This window comes from Etheostoma spectabile, chromosome 3 (assembly GCF_008692095.1).
Source record: "Etheostoma spectabile isolate EspeVRDwgs_2016 chromosome 3, UIUC_Espe_1.0, whole genome shotgun sequence".
Lineage (NCBI taxonomy): Eukaryota > Metazoa > Chordata > Actinopteri > Perciformes > Percidae > Etheostoma > Etheostoma spectabile.
The window spans coordinates 4,650,426-4,667,991 of NC_045735.1; the positions used below are offsets into that span (position 1 = coordinate 4,650,426).

General features: G+C 41.6%; 1 protein-coding gene and 1 long non-coding RNA gene across 2 annotated transcripts in view; one reads left to right on the forward strand and one right to left on the reverse strand.

Annotated features, from left to right (window-relative positions):
- LOC116680849 (alpha-2-macroglobulin-like protein 1) overlaps positions 1–17,566 on the forward strand; it is a 76,152-nt gene that overhangs the window by 21,601 nt on the left and 36,985 nt on the right. The window lies entirely within an intron of this gene.
- On the reverse strand, positions 14,432–16,393 carry LOC116686857 (uncharacterized). The gene is made up of 3 exons (XR_004331383.1): positions 16,315–16,393; positions 15,892–15,931; positions 14,432–14,626 (listed from the first exon to the last, which is right to left on the reverse strand). It is a non-coding gene; the product is annotated as an uncharacterized LOC116686857 (long non-coding RNA).

Genomic DNA, 17,566 nt, shown 5'->3' on the forward strand with positions numbered 1-17,566 from the left:
AAGGCAGTTGTCCTGCAATGCTTAACAGTACGACTTCATAATGGAGCTCTGTTAGTAATGTGATATTGTTAACTGAGAGTTTGTCCCAAAAAGCCCATGCCCTCTCAGGTTGGGGCTTCCTTTTGAGATGTGATAGGTTAGAGCCTAGAAGCCAAAAAGAAAACCTTGCAGTTATTATAGATTTACATAATTCTGTTAAATGGCTTAGGGCTTATAACTAACTGGCTCTTCAGACAAGGACAGGCTTAACATATAAAGTATCTTGGTTAGTAAGTCTAACTAGAAAGGACTACCATGGATAGACCCCCTATGCAGAGAAGGTTAAAGAAATAGTGGGATATTACTTTAAAATCATGTTCTTACTATACATCAACTAATTTTATACATACAGGGTCTGGAACCAAATAGCATATAATTGATTCTGTACCTACAATAATTATCAAGAAAAGCCTGGCCATGTCTGAGTTTCCAGGACTGACCCTTGTGGAGCTGAAGCGATTGCTCGTAGAGAAGGTCGCGCTGTGTTGGCGGATCAGGTATCACTGGGGAGGATGGGTAAATCCACAACCTGACGTCTGGTGCCAAGTCGGAGACACGGTCAGCTTAAAGGACACGAGCCCTCATTCACTGAAACATGAACAACAATCACATGCCTCAATACAATAGATTGGCACAGATCCCTTAGGGGGGACTAAAGTGTCCACTTAAGTGTCCGTACAGGAGTTATTAAATTCATGACTGTCTGGTTTCCTGGGACCATACATGTACTTAAATTAAACTACAGTAATTTGTGTGTGAGCTTTCCTTAAGGCTGCATAGGGCAGCTCTGACACATGCAGATACAGGAAGCAGCTCAGCCAGTGGGAGCTTCACAGTTGAATGCCTACTGTCCAAGTGGCGTCATGGTCAGGACAGGTGGGAGGTGGTGCATCCAGGTGCAAAGCTAGAACCACGTTTTCTAAGTGCATGAGATCTCAAAGCTCACATAAGACAATACTAAAAAGCTTATATTGGCAAGGGGGTGGTTTAAAAGCTATATTTAGTTGAAGCGACGAATAAGTAATATTTAGAAATTATAATTTGGAAAGAGCATTGGTGACAAAAAGGTTTTTTCATACCAGAGGCAGGAATAAAGCTGTTAGTTAACCTCTTGAGAAGCGGTCTGAATTTTTCGAGAGGCTGAGGGACTTGTCATAAGGGATTTTTTTCTCCAAAAAAGACAAAGCAATAATTTTAAGAGAGGCACTTTGCTCAACCAAGTTTCTATTTGACTACAAACGTGGTGTAAACTCCTTGTTTAAAATGGCCCTCTGATACGATGGGAAATTGAAAGACCGAATTGAGTATATGTTTGTTTTATAAAAAAGGTAGACAGAGATAGAATAGCTATTCACAGAAACTTCAGGGCCATACTCATAAATGAGCTCATTTCTAATAAGGTTTAACCAATGAGGTAACACATGTTTAATCAAAAGTGAGCTGTGCGCCAATCTGGGAGAACTAATGTTTCCATTAGCAGCTGGTGGTGCCTTAGGGCCGTCAAATAGACAAAAACAGTCACTAAATAATGAGATAGTGCCCAACTTGTCTTAAGTTTAACTCACCTGTCTTACTCCCGAAAACTAATTGTAAATAAACAAGTTTTGAGGATTGAGACACTCCCTCATTTGGATCATGGAAAAGTCTGTTGTAGTTTATAGACGTTCTAAGCACTGGCAGCGCAATAAATAGAAACTTTTCTCAGGTGAGGACGCTGTTTAGTGAAAATTGGTTTGTAGGCAACTTTTACATAGACAGATCTGTTTTGTGATACCATGTCACAATAGTTATTTATCTTAGAAGTTTGAATCTGAATATTTCTACTTGCTCACGGTAAAAAATCCTGCATGATGATAAACCCGGCACACAGCTTTAAACTGAGGGAACAGATTGGTATTCTGTGTGCATGGTTTAGTTCTCAGATGACTGGGGGGGGCTGTATGGTCGTAAAAGAGACAGACAGACAAATGCACAAAGGGATTTTCAATTGTACATGCGCTCAAGCTTCAACCACTAGTGGTTAATAGTCTACCCGAGTGAGCTGGCAAAAGCTGAAGTGTGTAAAGTCAGATGTGCACATTAAACAATAAGCCGACCCAGTTGTATATCCAGAATCATATGGATAGGCAGAATAGAGACAATGAGCAACCGCGCATCCATCCACCATTTCGGAAGCTATCCGGTGTCGGGTGCGGGCGGCAGCAGCCAGCAGCTCCATAGGGCCCCCAAACTTCCCTCCCTTTCCGCGCCACAAATAAACAAAGCTACGAATGGGGGGAGCCCGAGGCGTTACCAGGACAGGTTGGCGATATAATCTCTCCACTAGTCCTAGTCTTTGTACCGGGGCCCCCCTCCTCCAAGATGGAGTGCCTGGAACACCTCCCTAGGGAAGGCGGGAGCCCCCCACCCCCCCCAGGAGGCATCCTACCAGATGCTCCGCCGCCGAAACCCCCCGCAGGGCGAACCACCTCCAACTGGCTCCTTTCAACGCGAGGAGCGCGGCCTTTACTACGAAGCTACTCTTGGATGACTGTGCTTCTCACCCTATCTCTAAGGGAGACCCAGCCCCCTCTGAGTAGGAATACCCATTCGGCAGCATTGTACCTGCGATATATATATATATGAATATATATATATAATATATATTATATATAAAAAACCTCTTAAATACAGATCCCAAAAATATGAGCCCCTCCCACAAAAAGTGATTCCTGCCATGAAGTGCGACAGGGTATAAGTCGCTATGACTTCACTAGAGCGGGGGGGGCGGAGGCCTCTCTACAGAGACTAGGTCTGTAGAACTGGACACAAACTTCCACTCCATAAATAAAAACCAAGTCACTGTTCTATAGCTTTCCGAGCAACAATAGCACAAAAAGGCAACGAAGTCTAGTGAAACGGAGGGGGAGCTTAGAACTCTTGTGCGCCATCAAACATACAAAGTTCCTTTGCCCATGTGATAGTTGCCTTACAAAAAACAGACGTTTACATCTATTCAAGAATGGATATTTTGCCACACCCTAACATTTGTATCTAAAGGTTGTGGTTAAGCACTGTGGCGAGAGGACAATTTTTAACTCTTTCCAGTGATTGCAGATGGTGATGGAGGGCTTGAGTTGTAGAGTTGCATTTCCATCCAACATAATCAATGGTCGACAGTCATCCATAGTTATAAACCTTCGTGTTGTGTGTACTTACATACCTCAATCAAATGTTTCCTGTGGGTTGCCAACCACTTGCCATAGGCTGGCTGACTGTCTGTTGATAGCTCTGACTGACAAGAAGATTGTTGACATGTAGCCCAGACAGTTCAGGAGCGTCAGAGGTGACGGGGGGGGGGGGAGGGGGGGGGGGAGGGGGATTGGAGGGGGGATGGGGCGAAAAGATAGAGGTACTTAAGAAAAGCGGACAACAAGTACTGCATTAGTTAATGTGCATGCCTTTTTATCCCGCATTGGTGTAGTCACTCATTAGTTACCCAACAGAGAAGCCCATAGAGTTTCATACAGTTATCCTCCACCCATAATTAAGCGACTAAGTTAACGTAATTAAAGGGAAAACTCTACTGATACACAGGGATGTTACGTGCGAAGTCAGTCATTGAGAAAAAAAAAAAAAAAAAAAAAAAAAAAAAAAAAAACAAATCCCAATCTCTGAACAAGTGAGACAGTCTGGAGGAACAGAAAGCAGTGTTTAAAACCAATTCACAGATAGATTACATACACAAAGCCCTGGGCATCTCCAACTATGGGTTGTATTCGGAGAATGAGATGTCACTTTCTTTGGTACTAGGGGAAGTGGTTCTACTTTCACATCACAGAGAGCGATCACTGATTTAGTACGGAGGACGACAGAAAGTGTGGCCAAAGGACACTTGTGATCGTTTCGTCTCATAGTGTAAGGGCGTTATGTAAGGAGGGTAGACAGTGTTGAGATGTTTTGTGTCACTAACCTAGAACAGCAGAGGAATATAGAAAAACACTGAGATTACTCGACGATAAGTTCGACCAGAAAGCTTCAGTGTTTAAAGCCAGGGGACAATTTGTTATAGACAGAGTGTCCATATAGCACCTTAGGTCAGTTGCAGCATATTGAGAAAGAAACAATTTGAGGTGTAAGAGTTAGACTGTTTGTCAGCTTTAGATGAACATGTTGGGTTAAAGATTGGAGTTTCAGTGATAATTCGTAATGGAATTGGATTCCCCTTTAAAGTCAGCCTGTGCTTAACAGAAAGTTGAGCAACACAATCACGTTCGTTGGGAGAGAATTCGTAACAAATGCGATGACCAACTTGTCCCCTCAACCGGAACACCGGCATGTAGGGAATGGGTCTATATTTGGATCAACGGTTAACGTTGAAGAACAATGGTTGTATCACCGGAATGCAATTGCTTCAGTTACATGGTCTAGAATCACATTGAAGAAGGTGAAGACCAAATTGCACTTACTTTTCCTTCAAAATTTGATCCGTGTCTAAAATCTTGACCGTGTCAGTGAAAGTAGCTTACAACAACGTATGAAAACAGTATAGTCTTCTCTGTGAGCGTGACAATGCCTTACAAGACAATCATGTGCACAGTTACAACATATTGTTCAAATACATGGCTATTAATTGTGTCATTATAGGACATACAAGTCGTCTTTAAATATAAGTACAATATATCTTTGACTTGCCTGTTCCCTCTCTACATATTTGCAGGGGAAGTTTGCAGTACATCTTGAAGGCCTTTTGTGCACTTTTGTGTGAAAGTTGAACATAGTGAAGTTAAAGTGCACAGCTCGCCTTGTCAGTCTAGAAAGAAACAATAAAGAAGAGCAAAATGAAGTGAGCACACCCACAAAACTTTGCACAAGGGCTCTGCCCTTTACTTAATAACTTAACACTGTCGTCTAATTTAAACTAGCATCCTTGTATATGCGCCTTCAGCTTTCAGTTTTTAATGAACAAGACAGATGACAATGTAGTGTTTAAATGGTGCACAGTATATCTAGGAGGAAGCGTAAGGCTCGCAGGACTATCTTCATTAGACTGGTTACCATAGCTACTGTACCTGCTTGGTCCTTTAGCAATGGCATGCGGACTTACGGGATTCCCTCTGATGTTTCAGAGGGCGTACAAAGGGGTATACCAACATTGGCATCAGAGGTACTGCCACCTTGAAGAACACTGCCCGGCACGAGCTGGCCGTATGTACTACCTTAAATAGATAAGAAGAAAAAGAAACATTGAAAGTAACCACTCCATAATCTGTACTTATTTTAGAAATATTAGAGTAATGAGCGAAATACGCCTTTTTACTTACGGTGCGTCACACTTCGACGCAATTTATTCTGATGTAATGCTACTTCATCAGCGTGCATTTATTTGTAGTCCAATTTAGGCAAAACTGGGGGCGAATGGGATTATTATAGCATTTTTACTTTACTAAACATGGATTAATTGGATGGTAAAAATGTACCTCACCGTATTTTTCCACCTTGAATAGCTGTGTAATTTTTTTCCACCCAAGGCGAGTACAGTAACTGGTAGCTCCTTCACGGGCTCGAGTTCAAGGGGAAGAAAGCTGCAATTATCTTACTATTGAGGTTTCATTCAGCCACTGTCAATCGGTGCTGGTAGAATCCTTAACATTAACATAGGAAAATTTGAATAGAGCAGAGCGGCATTTCATTAAAGATTGCACGATAAATGGGCAACTTGTTTCTTGTAACTTAATGTGAGCCTGAAAAACCATGAAACCCTTAAAAGTGACTGGCAGCTAGTATCAGTACCCCTCACAGAGTTGGTCATATGGTTTATCTATAGATCATGTTTACCTGATCGACAAAGTGCTTCCTTGTCCATTGCAGATTTCTACCACATCCGTCAGCATGAGGCCAAGCATTGTCGTCATCTGAGAAGAAACTACTGTAACTTAACGTGAAAAAGAACGAGGAATGTGTGTTTGCTTTTGCGTCCATCCGCATGCTGGTTCCCACAGCAGGAAGACAAATTTAGACAAGATGGACGTAAAACAGCTGGCTTAACTACTTAGCACATGGAGGTACGGGGCTCTTATGGAAACCCAGAAAGAGCGGGCGTAGTAATCCTTTTGGGGGGGAGAAGAAACAAAATGGACAGATTATACAAACAGTTTTATTTAAACAGTATACAACCATTCTCTTATCTCATTTAGTAAGTTGTGTAGTGTATTACAAAACCCATCTTCAACATTTGGTCCATTTACGGCTATCGTCGGTTTTTGCAAGAAAAAAGAAAGAACTGCACCTGCGATAAACATTGATGCAGTTTCAAAAAAAAAAAAAAAGGCAGAAAGCTCAGCAAGGAGCTTGAGTTAGATAGTGTCCAAGGTTACCCATGTAATTCTTCCACTTACTGTCATTCATAAATGCCTGTGTTCAAGTTGTAAAAAAGCCTCCACACAATGTATCCATGTTTTCCACTGTTGATAACAGAATTCAGGGCAACATTCCATAAGCTTGGGCCTACAGCTATCAATCTCCACGTTTGTGGAACATGTCTGCAACTTTATACGCAAGATAATTAACTGAGCATTTGTTTAGAGGATTTGTATTAGAAACAAAAAAAATGCCAGTAGTTAAATGTGGTGTTACTCTTACCTCATCGATTATAATGTACTGTAAAGAAACCAAAAAAAAAAAAGATTTGTAAGACACAAGCTGCTTTGTATTACTCTCCTAATAACAGTGTCCCCTAATGAGTTAAAGACAGGAGCTCATATTTTAAGTTCTATGTAAATCCCCAGTATAAATGCACTTATTTCCAATTAAATGGGATAATGTGACAAAATGAGAAACATGGGTCGAAATGGATTTATCAGGGTTAGCAACCTTAAGCGCTTGATAGGTTTACAAAAGCAGCTGTGGTTGCACCATGACAGATTCATCGGAGCTCATATTCTGTTCAATCCAATTGAAAACCGCACCTTATCAAGCGTGATCATAATACTGGTCATACTGAGACCCTAAAAAAAATTCAAACCACTCACCGGTGCGTAACAGGTCTAAACTTGGTGTCCAGTGTGACGACTCTGAATTGCACTGAGAGACATGCAGAGAGAGTTACCTTGAAGCCTTTACAGCTTACAGTAGTGTAAACATCTAAGGTCAGCGATTGATCTTTTAACCGAGATGTAAAAAAAATTTGCATTCCTTGTTGTCCGCCATGAATTATATAAAATGGAAATATCCGGTGGAAAATGTCACAATATGTTCATTTCAGCCTGAGTGTGCTGAATTCATATGACATTAAGAATCTGTTCACAGCCTGTTTCAGGAAGACCGCTTATAAGAAGGCGGCTGTAATTTTGAGATAAGATACATTCCTTTACAGTGAACATACAACATATCCAGAATGGTTCTCTGCTTCTGTGATTTTAACCTTTATGGCCTTTCATTTACTGTTAATTTGGGGCACATAATTCATCATTATTGAGAGCTAATAGTCCAACAGATGTCTAACATATGTGCTTCATTTTAAATCTTGGGAAGTCATAGATGTATTGGTGGGATACATGTTCTACACAGGCTGCATGCAAAGTCAGTCTCATACACAGAGTCAAAAGCACAGACCAACATAAATCAAGTAAAACCCACAGCTCAAATGTACCTGTTTGTCCTGGAGGTAGATTGGTTTATCTGTTGGATGATGCATTGGTTTTAGACTTTGATTTGAACTTTCTGACTTCTCTAGCGTAGAATGTGTCGCCTCGTACCACACCTCCAAGTTCTGCACCACTTATTCTGCACTAAAGGACCTGTGACAGAAATATATTTTTAGACCAAGAGAGTCTACATCCATTAAATATGAATAATATTGTTACTTATCAGTTATAATTGAATTTAAATACACATGACCGCAGCAGTTCACAATATTGCGCGTTTTCCTTCGGTATAGTTATGAAATCCTATCAATGTTTCCAAATCAAATTTAAAAATTGATGATCGGTCCAGAGTCAAATCAGGGAAGCTACTGACTTAAATTAATGCGGTATGAAATTCTCTACAGGAGTCTCCTTCAGAAGGTTGTATTCCCTCGGGACATCAGGTGACTCTCATTTCCAGAGTCTCGGGCTGCAGGAGATCGCACAGAATTTGGTCTCAGTCCAGATTCAGAACTGCAGGAAGGCTACCATGTACTGCCTACCGACACAGACACACATCAGTAGACATCTCATGGATCGACATGGAGACAACCCAACCAGAAGATATGCCGCATAAATCATACCATGATCAACTCATTACACAGGCTATATCTATTTTTAAGTAAAGAGGTAACTTCGGTCCTGACACCGCTTGGCACGCACATCCAGCTCAAGAAGACACACAGTCTCCATGTCCACATCTGAACTCCGGGACGACATGACTGAATGAGATGATAATGAGTCAACATGTTTAAGTTGAAAACAGAAACGCGCCTACATCTTATTTGAGTTTAAGGTAACATTCAATCCTAAAGGAATCACTTGTTAGATGACCAGTCTGAGGTGTGGGGGTTTGGATTTAATGTAGTCCATTTTATTTTTTATTTTTAAGTCGGCATAGTATCTCTGCAGAATCGGACGCTGTGAATTGGAAGCTAAGGTCGACTTTAAGATTCCCCTGACCGTTCGAATCGGAAGCCAACTTCTGCGTCCGTTAGCTTCATGTATCACGCATTTAGGGCTAACTAAAAGGCCCAACACTGGTCAGGCTAACTTGGAAGAGTTTTCGATAACCACCCCGCCGCAAAAATTGTACAATAACAAATACCATAAGACCAGCCTTAAAACTGAAAGACAATCGCCATGTTTTAGCATAGTCTTACCTCTTTAGACCACACCACAGCTGTGCTAGCTGAGTTGTCTGACCAGGTTAACGCTCCTTTTGGAAATTCTAAACCAAGCCAGCAGTTTCATCGGTATATATCCCTGGTCATGGCAATTCATTTACCTGGGTCCACCCAGGAGCAAATCAACATTAATTAATGCTGAAATGGGCGGGGCTTAGGCCTACACGTCATATTCAGCGAACAGCTAACTTCACTCCAGACCGCAGCAAATGTAGGCTACTAATGAGCACATTATAAAATGCTTTCTAAATTATAGAAAATAACAACTTTGTGGGAAATATTTTGGGAATTCTCCTTCAGACTACTGATTTAACTGGCTTGTTCTTTTTAGATTGTATCACAAACAAAGTTAGGGAAAGCCTACCTTGAAAATATGATTACCTACAAATCTGTTTTTCTAAAAATCCATGCCTGTTGATAATGTTGTAGCTTTTGTAAAACAGAATAGAATCGTTAAGCCATCTTTTTTTGTAGTTGTTCTTTTTGTATTACAATTTTGAAAAAGTATATGGTATCTAAAAACACACCATACAATCCACTTGAAATTGAAACGACGTGTACTTTGAGTCTCTTAAATTAGTAACAGATAAGAAAATTTATATTAACTGATCTACTCAAAATTATTTAATTAAAAACTCCTACTGCTAATATCTTCAATGACGTTTGCAAGTCTGTCACTCTTTAGCCTACTTATTTTGTTTTTATTTTTGTTTATTTTTCTCTTTCTAACTTATACTTTCATATTGTGTTATTGTATTTATGTAGTATAATTTTAGTTTACCCTGACTGATATTTTAAATTGATTTCTAAATAAAATAAATAAACAAAATGAATACAACATACTCAGACCTGTACGTCCCTCTTTACATACAGCAGAACTATAACGCCTTTGGTTTGAGCTACTTAAATTTGCATTGTACAATAGGGAGAGATAAAGCTTTATGAGTAACTGTTTTTATTCTTATATGACAGGCTTAAGGTTTTTTTGTCACACCTTGACAGTTTTAACTGCTACTCAGCGTTATTTTACTCTGCCGTCTAGCCTACTGTGGATGTGATAGATTTAGTTTTGTCTCTTGCACCTGTGTGATGGATTGCGCTGTGCTCCCGCCGTCAAGCCCCCCCCCCCCCCCCCACCTATGTGTTAATGTGGGTTTTGCTCATCCCCCTTTGTGTGCGCTCTGGGATCCCTCTGTGTATGGTAGTGTGACCCTGCCTTGGCTTTCTCTCTTCATTCTGTCTTTTCTGTTGGTTTGACCTCCCTTTTCCCTGTTTATCCCAACACTGGGTATTGGCAGTGTGTGACTGCATTTAATGTGCTCATCTTCCTCCTCTCTGTCCTTTTTATCTGTTATGAAACTGTCCCGGTATATAGTGTTTGGAACACTGGAGTTTATGTGTTGCAGGGTGTTGATGACAACATTAAGATTGGTCGGGTGTGGTGGTTTTCTGTATATTTTTATTTTACACTTCCATTTTATGAGTTGAATTTTCATGTCGAGAAAGCAATGGTTCGGTCATTCTCCTCTTCATGCGGTGACTTTATGTTCACGTGTTGTCAACTGAGTTTAAGTGATCCGTCAGCTGAGTGTGGCGTCCACATCTCCTTCCAAGAGGTCAATCCAAACTTTCATGGGCGGGGGCTATTGCTGGTATTCCATGAAAGTTTTTTTGGACACAAAGGTGAGCAGCTGAGTGATGTCATGACTCTACAGTTAAGTTTTTGCGTTGTTTTTTTTTAAAAATTTTGTCGCTGGAAATGGTTTCTACTTGTGGAGGTGACATTGTGTTTTTTTTGTTTGTTTTTGTGAACAGTGATATTCGAATGTTTGTCCTTTCCACTTCAAGGTCGTTTAGTTCCTCTGCCTTCTGTTTGGAGTTCTTGCCGTGTTGTTTTGTAAGGCCAAACAGAGGCTAATTATATATTCTGAAGATCGTTTCAGATGTGCTTTTTAGGTCCAAACTCAAAAACATATTGTTTGTCTGGCTTTATTACGTAGCAGTGGGTGACAATTTCATTCTTTGTTTCTTTGTAACCTTTTTGATTTTTTGTGTTTCTATGTTCACTCTTTCTATTGTATGATATGATTTTACTCATTTGTAAGCACTTGGATACCATGGTTCTATAAGGAGCTTATAAATCATAGCACCAACCTCGCCAGACTGTCGATGGCCGATTATCGTGTTGGTGTGTCAAGCGCCTATAGATACACTTGACTCCGGCCGCTCGGTTGGTGCCATAGACCGTAATATTAATCATATACAGTATACAGTCTATGGTTATGCTTTTCAGAGAATGTTTTTGAAGTATCAAACACATGAGTGGCTTCCTGCATGTTCAGTTGTGTTTGTCAGCGATTAACCCCATCAGAACTCTACGCTCAGATATTTCGGTGAGTGAAATATATTTTTGTTACACCTTAGCATTTTTAGCATGTAACTAGACTCCCAGCTCCAGCAACACCAAAGTTGAATCGTAACTTAGACACAAAAGTGCATTAATGTAGCAGAGTAGACTGTTATGGGAGGTTGGAAAATAAAGGTAAACAGGTCATCTGTGTACACCCTGTCAAAATTCCAAAACCCATAGAATCCAGGTGTAGTGTTGGCATTACAATGATCCCGCCCGTAGGTTGCGTAGTTTGGACCGCGTCCATGTTCCAGTTGTGAGGGAGCCCATCCATCCATCCAACCCATCCATCTCATCCGCTTATCCGGTATTGGTTTGCGGGGCAGCAGCTCCGCAGGGCCTTAAACTTCCCTTTTCCGAGCCACATCAACCAGCTCTGACTGGGGGATCCTGAGGCGTTCCACAAGGCCAGGTTGGACAAAACATCTCTCATCTAGTCTGGGTCTTCCCGAGGCTCCCTTCCAGCTGGACGTGCTGGAACACCTCCTAGGGAGGCGCCCAGGAGGCATCTTACCAGATGCCCGAACCACCTCAACTGGCTCTTTCGAGGTGAGGAGGCAGCGCTCTCTCTGAGGTCCTCTCGGGGCTGAGCTTCTCCGTCTTCTAAGGGAGACACCAGCCCCCCTCTGAGGAACCCAGTTCGGCCGCTTGTACCCTGGATCTCGTTCTTTTGGTATAGACCCAGCCCATGACCATAGGTGAGGGTAGGAATGAAAATGACGGTAGATCGAGAGTTTGCCTTTGGATCAGCTCCCTTCGTCAAAACGTGCCGCACCCGCTGCTCGATTCTCCGACCAGTCTCACACTTCATGATCCCTCACTTGCAAACAAGATCCAAGGTTTTTAAATTTCTTCACTTGGGGTAAGGACTCACCCCTACCTGAAGAAAGCACTCCATCGCGTTTCCTGCTGAGAACCATGCTCAGATAGAGGAGCTGATCTCATCCCACCTGCTTCCCACTCAGCTGCGAACGATCCAGTGAGGTGCTGAAGGTCACAGACAGTGATGCCATCAGGACTACCTCTCTGCAAAAAGCAGCGATGAGTACTGAGCCCACTGAACTGAAACCTTCCCTGCCCCGACTACACCTCAATATCCTGTCCAAAATATTATAAACAGAGAAGTGTGATTACCCTGTAATTGGCACAACCTTCGGTCCCTTTTTGAAGAGGGGAAATGCCACCTGGGTCTGCACTCTTTAGGCACGGCCAGACTTCCATGCATGTAAAGAGGCGTGGCAACCAAGACAGCCCCTCCACCACCCCGAGCTTCAGCATTTCTGGGCGGTCTCACAATCCTGTGGCTTTGCACTTTGGAGTTGTTTGACTACCTCAGCGACTTCCACAAGAGAAATTGAAAGACAATCCCCCATCATCATCAGCTGCCTCTACCACAAAGGACGTGTCAGTGGATCAAGGAGATCTCAAAGTGCTCCTTCCACCGCCTATTACCTTCTCCGTTGAGGTCAACAAAAAGTCGCAGGTTCTGAACCCAAACCAGGCCAAGTGAGGTGATGAAAAAGGTGAGTATTTATTGATGACAAAATAAACTGAATAGTAACGCCAGACGTGTAGACAGGTAAGCCCTGGTGTGGAAATGATGGTGGTGACAAACGTGTGGGAGGTGAGGACGGGTGGACAGGGGTCTTGAGGGAATGATGGAGGACATGTTTGGGTTGCCAGGCAGGGTTGAAAAGAATTACAGGGTGCAAGTACTGCAGACAGAGGAACAAGAACCAGTTAAGCCAACGGATAAGAACAAAGTACAGGAGACTGATTGGCAAACAATTTAGGCGCTGGAAACAAGTATGGATAACGACCAGCGGGAGGGATAAGGTAGGTGATGATGATCAGGACCAGATGTGTAAATGCTGATGAGGAACAGGTGAGAGCGGTTCAGAGATCTGGAATTTCCGACTTGCACTTGAGTCGGCAACCGGAACAGGATATGTTCAGGAATGTAAACACAAAAACAAACATACAGACAGGGAAAACCTCTCAAGGGGATGGTGTTGTGACAAAATTGGTCATCTGCATGCTTAGTCTAATTTCAGTCAAACTGTTTAGTAACAATTTTAGCCATACAATAGTTTGCGGATTTCTGGATGGTATGTGTGTCACTGATGTAATGTACATTTGATGAAACCTGCATCAGCGACGCAGCCAGTTTCGCCAACTAACGGCAGGATTTCCTGACGAGGGACAAGGATCTGCACACACAAGAACAAGAAACAAAAATAATCATGTTCACACTATTTCCAAGATTACTTTTTATTTTATATTTCTATTGTTTTCACACTTCACTGGGACAATGCGCAAATACAATTGCTTATTAGCATGGCTAAAGGGCGTGAGACGGGAGCGCAGGTTGCGGCCATAGAAGGATTTTTCCCGTTTTCTATAATCTGATTTATTTTAAAGACATAATTTTAAGTATTTTATCACAAGTATGATAGTCTGCATTTTCTTGGAGACCTTTTTTAAGGATTTTATCTTTTTGTATGAGTTATTAGTAAAAAACACCAATATTTAAAGTTCATGATGGTCGACGTGAGCCTATTTTATTCCAGCGCAAGTTTATTTTGAAAAGTAGAAAATAGGGTGTGGCATGGGACATGGGACACTCCAGCCCAGCCATTCCGCTAAGGTGGTCATAAAAAGATGAATACATGCAGGTTTAACACAAATATTCACAAGCAGACATTGAACTACACAATCCTTAAATTAATGGTATTTAAAATTTGATTGGGAACACGTCTTCAAGTTGCAATGAGGATAACACTGCACAGTCTTCTCAAATACTTGAACTGTATGTATGTTTCTGTTTAGGATGTATGGACTAAGTTTTTTTCATTTATTAAAAATATCGTTGCCTGCAGCACAAGGGTCATCTGTCTCAGCCTGCTACCTGAATGTGAGGGAGGGTCTACAAAATTTATAAAACCATATATTTGCTAAACTGGATTTCAACTGCTTGGGAGATGGATTTTAGATTCTCAAGAGTTGAGAGAGTTAGATGTTATCTAGAACACTTTTGCATTTCCACACTAAGCGAGGCCGCACGACTTCTGTTTTTTGGATAAAACACAGGATAAATACAGAGCAGAAAGAGTAAAACAGTGGAAAAAATTACACAAAAGAATAATTTCAGACGGGACTAACATGCATTATTTAACTGTCATTATGCATGTATTTCACTCAGAACTGTAGTTACACAGCTGTAAGGGGTTGTGGAAGAAGATCAACAAGAAAATTATAAACAGACATGGTGTTAAGTCCATAATATGTATTCTTGGACGACCGAGGATGACCACACGCTCTTCAAGCTTCAAAAGAAATAATGAAAATAAAAATTCATGCCGAAAAATTTGCCTCTCCGTGTCACTCAGTTCATATTTTACCAAATTAAGGTCCCATGAGTCCACGGAAGGGCGTGACTTCGGCTCTCTATGGACCTCACTTGGTTTCCTAGTATTTGATATTTAGCAAAGGTAATTTATATTTAGTGCTTGTTAGCACTACTCAAAGTGCATTGAAATAGAAGTAGAAGTGAAACACTGAAATTGCAGTTTTGCAGACATGGCATTCCCACAGGACGGAGAATGGACAATGGCCACAAAAGTAGAGTTCAAAAGCTTTTGTGAGAACTGCGGCAGTCACAACCGCCATCATCACCTCACCACTCTCACATCATTCTCAACAGTTGCTTGTCCAAAGTCATCGACTCCCACAGGATAAAGCATCGTTGGAATCCATCTCCTCTTAAGGTCTCCAAATCATCCCAGATGTTCTACTATGACAGCAGAGCGTCTAAACAAAAACGCCCACACTAACACCTGGACAGGAGGTCAGAGTGGAACCGTACACTGGGAAGTCAAGGTGGTCCCCCTGGGTGCTTCCTCTGTTGGAAAATCTCCTAGACTCTGGCCAAGTTCATCCTTCCGGTGTTCTTTGTAAGTTTAGAGCAGGGGTCTTCAACAGGGGTCCGCGACCCCTAGGGGGTCCGCGGAGGTACTGCATGGGGGTCGCAAAAGTGTGACTTAAGTCACGCTACTGTAAGGTTTTTAAGCAAACAAGTAAGTTGCACCTCTTTCCCGTGTTAATGTGCCAATATATATTGAATTGGTGGCTTAATTTCGGTTTGTGCTAATGTTAGCGGTTATAGAATGCTTCACTTATCTATAATTGCAGTATGTCCTTCTCTGAAGAGGGGGAGATGTAATGCTGCTTGGTGCTAGGGGGCTTTTCAGAATTGTGGCTTACTCGTATGTCCATCCTCAGCCACCGACTCTCTGTGTGGGTTTTGATGTTAACGTGTGAGTTTGACTGACTTAAATAGCTCACTTTGCTACAAGCAATTGGCTGTTCAAACACCAGTAACACGCTTACGTTTAAACCAGCCAATGTTGCAGGAGACCATCAGACTGCTGCAACCTTCTAAAATCTTTCCTGCAAATCTTTGGTGTGAGCGGGTTTTACTGTCGACACTAGCTGTGCTTGTTTGGTTTTAGGTTAGAAATTGCAATTTTACCATCTTTAAACAATTCCAATTTGCATTTATAGTGCTTTGTATGTTATTACAGTGGGTTACCTGCAACACAAGGGTGATGTATCTCTATCAGACTGGTCACCTTGAGGGAAAAAAAGGAGAAATGAGTCAAACTTACACATGGGTTCAATAGCTTATCATATAAAGATGCAGTAGGTAGGCCTAAGAAATATAAACAACTTTCTCTCATTTTGCTGAAACTGACCCTTTTTTGAGTGGGACGACATAGGCAGGTAATTTAAAACAGAATAATCCCCCCCTGGCTCCACCTACAGGTGTGGTGTATTTTGCAAAGATCCACAGCTCCTGTTAGATCCTGAAATCAAGTCCTGGATCTCACAATCCTACTCACAGACCTTTACACGACTACTATAAATTATATTGCTAACTGTTCAGATGGGTACAGATACACAGAGGAGTGTGTTCTGTGACTTCAGTGAATGAGGTTTAGAGAGGATGATTTACTTGGCTGGTAGTAGCGTAGATCTTGACCCAGCTGGCTTCGGTTCTGTACTTGGTGCTCCTGTATGAGCGTTAGGCTGCGGTTGAAACATGTTATTCGGTAACTGTTAGAAAAAAAATAGACAAATGATAAGTAATAAATGTAAAAAAAAAAAGAAGTAATAAATTGATGTTTGTCACTTTAAATCCTCTCACCTCCCGTATGTACACCAGAAACACGATCTCCTTTTGTTCAACACGATCCACCAGCGGGCACCTTTGAGCGTGAGGAGACATTAATCAGCTGGGTTATCATGAAACAACTGACAAAACTACTCAGGTTAAAGTTACTGTCATCACTCACCATGTTCAAAGACTTGGGTTGGGACATATCCAGAGAGCATTTTGATATCAGGATAACCATGTTTGTATGGGCCTTCCACTATATCTGTAATGCAAGTAACATAAAAATATTATGTCAATCTGGTCTTTGGATATGGTCGTTACCGTTTGTTAGAGTTAAGTTTAGTACAAGTTGTAAAATTCCTCCCTTGTCCATCCACCACAGCATCTACCAGCTGATGCAAAAACTTCAGACTCATCTATGTCGTGGATCTGCTTGTTGATTACTTACGGGATGTTGTAGTCAGAATGAGTTTGGGTCTTTTGCTGTGCAGTCGGCCTCTGGTTTAACCTCAACACTGAGAGTGGTAACATCAGCAGGAGTTGGGAGTGGGATGTTATAGACAAGAGAAACATAGAAAGAGGTAAACAAGGAAAGGCAAAATAAATTATTTTTTGAGTTTTTTTGTGTATGAGGTGTTTGGCTTAGTGGGACAATGAATGGGTTGCATGTTGTTGAGGTACGTGGTATGTTTAATTGTTCTTGTTTGTGTAAAGTGGAGAATGTGTGTGGGACATTGGACTGAAAGCTGTGGAATTAGTTATTGTGTGTTGGTGTCATGTAATTCTTTGTGGGATGGGCCCCTTTGAGGCATGACAGATAAAAAGTGAACAAGAATCTCAATTTCCGTGCTCAAATTGGTTCAAATGTACAGTATAATCATCAGGATTGTTGGTACATCTAACCACTGACCTGTATTGCAGCAACATGCCGTCCCTTCACCCAGGCTGTACTTTCCTGTCACGTCCTGCAGATTCTTCTCCTGGTAGAGCAGTTTGTTGTTCTGATTCACACAAACGTCAGCTGGCCACTGGGAGATGGACCGTCACTGTGCTTGAACCCACTGGACTGAACAACAGAGTGGAAGAGAGA